Raw genomic sequence first — 4,795 nt, 5'->3', positions numbered from 1 at the left:
AGGGAGGAGAGGTTACTGATGACAAGGATTTAAGGTGACCTTGAGTCACCCATGAGAGAGCGACCTGAAGGAGAGGTTTCGCTGGTTACACAAACCAAGAACTAGACTTAGGAAACATACTAACACGTATTGCTCCATATGTTAGGAGATAAAGGTGGCGACAGCTCCCCAAGCATCCCACTCTCTCCCTCGTCCTTGTCGAGATACTCCACCTGGCGAAGCCTGGGAGGAGCACATGGGGGCGACACTTTCCTCTTTCGCCTTGAATAACGACCCGCTCGCGGTGGTCCTCGGTGTGGTGGCATGTTGCTAGTCGTAGTGCGGCACATGAGGTGGTTGCTCGACGGGCATATTGGTATTACATGTTCCATGTTGGACAGGAGTGGTGGCGCTGACGTTGACTCGGTTGCTACTCCAGTGCGATGTTGTAGTTGTGATGTCCATTTGGTCCATTTGGTGTGCTTAGTTGTTGTCGAACACAAACAAAGATGTTGCTCGGTCTCGTAGGTTCAACGGCTAGCCCTCCAACCCAGTATTCGTCGAGGTGGCGAGGAATTAGGCTTTGGGCCAAAGCTTTCATTCAACGGGCCGTGTCCGCTTAGAGTTAAAGCGGCAACGAAGTCCGTTTCCTCGGCTAAACCATTCACCAAGGTTGATCTGGGCGGTCGAGTGCGAGTCAGGGCAAAAGCTTTGTGATCGACGAGGGTCGATGACAAGAATGATATCATACACAAGCGTTGTTACTCTTGTCGAAGGCTTTTCTGAAGACATCAGTCTCAATAACTCGAGGCGGTGATCATGTTATGTGGTGGTGGTATGTTAAGGACGACTTTTGTGTTATTGTGTTTTCCCTTTTATTTGGGTTTTCATCCTAATTTCCTTATAATTTGGATCACTCTATATTTTTTTTCCGTGTCTACATGCTTTATGATGAAACACCCTAATTTTCTGACGATATTTACTTTCGAAAAACAGCTAGACTCAGGGAGACAAATTAACCGATAGCCATACAGTAAACACTCAGTTAGGACCAGCGCGAGACTCCTCAGTTCGGACTACTGTTGACAGATCAAGCAGTATAGGACCAAGGAAAAGGAGAGCGAGCTGGTACGGAAGTTGGAGGTCGAGGTCGTGGCCGGTGACATGAATGCCTGCATTTGCAGGCTGCCGGGTCAAACGATCTGCTGCGGACTCGAAATCATCCTCTTCGGTTCTTAAGTAGATTTTTCGCGGTGTATTGACTCGCTGAAGGGACCCTCCCGCGACCGATCGAGGACCACGGACACCGCTTCTCTCCGTAAACCCATAACGATTGATGTGAGTGCAAGGCCAATTCCACGAGCTGACTATCTAGGAGCAAGTGAGACAGATGCTGCAGGCTAGCCTCACCGAATCAGAGCATCTCCAACAGCCGCGTCAAAAGACGCATGCGCGCGGTAAATTGGCTTTTTAGCGAGCGGGACGTTTTCACGCGCTTCAGCGGTGGCGGGAAACTAGCGCGCGGGGGAAAAGGCGGTAGCTCGGGCGCTACGTTTGGCGCGCTGCGTCCGGCGCGCCTATAAATTGCAGCGCCCTCCGCCGCTCTCTCCATCTCTCCATCGCCCTCTGCCGCCAACACGCCACCACCGCGCCACCATGCCGCCTCGCCGCCGGGGAGCTTCGGCTACCGCGGCGTCCGCGTGCGTCCGTCCGGCACCTACTCCGCCGAGATTCTGTCGCACGGCGGCATGCGCCTCCGCCTCGGAACCTTCGACACCGCCCAAGAGGGCGCCCGCGCGTACGACGCTGCGGCGTGGCGCCTCCTGCGGTCCCGTCAGGACATGAGCTTCGCCGACGTGGCGACGCGGGAGCGGGCACAGGAGTTGGCGCCTTTCCCACGGCTTCTCACCGACGAGGATCATCGCAAGCACCAGAGGCGGGAGCGTTGTCTCAGGCTGGCCGAGATGGACGAGCAAGCCATGGCGCTGTGGAGCCATCACTTCCTGGAAGACACCAATGAGGAACAGTTCTTCGCCCAAAGGAGGGCGAAGAGAAGGGAGGAGCAAGCCGCCTATTGCTAGGACAAGCCAACGCGGAGGGCGGTAGCTAAATACAACATCGTGCTAGGAGATGCGTCCTCCTGGGACTCCGGCGACGAGTGGTTCCTTGACGCCTATGCACAGACGTCGGACGAGGACATCACCGAGACAGAGTCCGAGTCGGACGAGTACTACTAGTTTTTCATTTTATTTTGTATTGTAGAAGTAGGCTATCGTAGAAGCAGGCAGCGTTCGAGTCGGATGAACTATAAACTATCTATCGTAGGAGAAAACTATGTACGTATCGAATCGTAGTAGGAAAATCAGATGAAATATAGTGCGCCTGTTGGAGCGGCTCGGGCGTGCTTTAATCTGCGGCGGCCGCTGGAGCTAGCGCATCGTCGCATAAAAGCTGGCTAACCCGACACTGTATTCTGACTTCACGCGACGCGTTGCGCGGCTGTTGGAGATGCTCTGTTACGGGGCCGCGGCTAGTCCTCGCGTAAAACCTTGTTGGACCGCGGCGTATGCTTCACAATCGAGTGGCCGCGAGGGCTCGGTCAATACAGGAACGGAGACGACCGACGTGTTGCCCTGATCCATCCTCTGTAGCGGCCTGTGGGTGATGTTGGTCCTTGGTCGCTGATATGCGTATGCCACCACTAGCCGCTAGCCCACTGGCCCGAGCCATGCAGCACAGTGCGCGCGGGACCGCCATCCTATCCTTTCCCCCATCCAAAAAGGAAGAAAGTGGCCACCGATTTGCAAGTACCAACTACCTCTGTCAAAGTTGAGGCCAGACTCGGAAAGTTGCAGCATCATGCACAGGGCGCCAAAATGCTGGGGCATCCAATTTTTAAGTACTAGCAGTATTTTATCACTCTTCATTTTATTTAACCTTGACTGAGGTCAAACTTGATAAAGATCGATGATTTTTTTATAGAACATAAAATGAGCATTCACAAGAAAAAAATCCATATGCCGTGGAAATATATTCAGTGATGAATTTAATACTAGTATTGATTTGGTATTGTATATATTAATATGTTTTTCTATAAATTTGTGAAAGTTTGTAAAATTTGACTTCAGACAAAACTAATATGCACAATAAATAAAAGCAGATAACATACTAAACAGGTATTATTAGAGACTAATGAATGGATTGGATCCTTCCGATCTATGTTATTCTTCATCTGCGGTGATTGCTGTTCTGGTGCGCTGGTCCTATGGGGCCTTAGCACGACGACTTCCCGACTGTCTACTACAACAAGTTGTGCCCGACTCTGACGATGGAGGGGCAATGACGGCGGCGCGCCTTCGGCTCGCTTTAGTGCTTGTAGCCGTCGCTAGGTGGTCTACGGATCTGGATGTAATTTTCATTATTTTTGGTATTCGTTGTACTGCCATGATTTGAAGATGAATAGATCGGAAGATTTCCCGCAAAAAAAGAACACCTCCTAAAAAAACGAACACGACCTCAGCCCACTCCCAAGGTCATGTAACGGTCTCACTTTCAAGGGACTCAAAGCAGTGTATACACGCATATGCATCAAGTATACCCTTTTTTTAGAAAAGGAGGATGACCCCCGGCCTCTGCATCTGGGCGATGCATCAAGTATACTTTAGTGTTAGCAGCAACTGAAATTGCTGCAAATTACTCCCATCTTGTTCTCCTCCCGTTGATGGTGGCTATGAATGGTAGGTTGTTGGCTGCTACTTCATACTTACTATTGCGTGGATTTCGGGGCAGTTTGGTTGGTGTTCTCGACACCGTGCCTGAGAAAAAAGTGTGCCTGGAATGAGCCTGAAATTTTGCTGTTTACTGCCTGGCCAGGCAAGGCACACAGATCGGTTATTTGGTTCGTGACCAGGCCTGGTGGGTATTAAAGTATGTCAAATCAGCCCACTGCATTCTCTGCCACTCCTGTTTTTTATTTGAAACATAGGATTGGCTCACCAGGCAGCTGCCCAGGCGTCCCGTTTCGGATGCCTGGACCAGGCTAATTCGGTTTCCATGCTTTGAGCCAGGCTAATGACATCGTGAGATCCCCAGGCCAGGCTAGACGTGGAATAGATGAGGACACGAACCAAACATACCGCAGGCAAGTGCCAGGCCAGGCAAGTTTGATCCAGGGCAGCAACCAAACTGCCCCTTCTACCGATTCTCCATTCTATTGTTTCCTCCATATAAGAGCAACATGAGTTCCTTTTCTTTCCTTTGGTCAAGAGCAGTTGGAGCCCTATACGCGCCATCACTGCTTTCTGGCCTTGTTTGGTTACGACTAGATCCACATGGATCGTCGGGGATCGTGGCTGAGAGCTCCCTGTTCTGGCGCCCCAATTTCTCGCCTATATATCCAGACCTAGGGTATCCCCACATGAAGGGGAGCCCAGATAGACAGGCCCAGGCGCACGGGAGGCCACAATCTTTTTTTTTTCTTCTGTTTTCTTTTCATGTTTTTTGTTTTCATTTTTTTCTTTATTTTTCAATTTTATTTATAGTTTCAAGTATACAAAAATATATATTAGGAAAAACACTCTACGTAAAACATTTGAAAAAAATTCAATTAAGCATTTGAAAAATGCTAAATGTTTACAGAGGAAATGTTTATCACACATAGGAAAAATGCATAAAAAATACAATGTGTATGATTTTTTTGATCATGTACTTAAAACATGTTTAATCAAGCATTTGAAAAAATATTGAACAAGTAGTTAAAAAATCAAGTTTTTAGAAATTGATAAATGTGTTTAAAAAATGTTGACCATGTATTAAA

Source organism: Triticum aestivum, chromosome 3D (genome assembly GCF_018294505.1).
Source record: "Triticum aestivum cultivar Chinese Spring chromosome 3D, IWGSC CS RefSeq v2.1, whole genome shotgun sequence".
Lineage (NCBI taxonomy): Eukaryota > Viridiplantae > Streptophyta > Magnoliopsida > Poales > Poaceae > Triticum > Triticum aestivum.
This window is presented reverse-complemented; position numbering follows the sequence as displayed.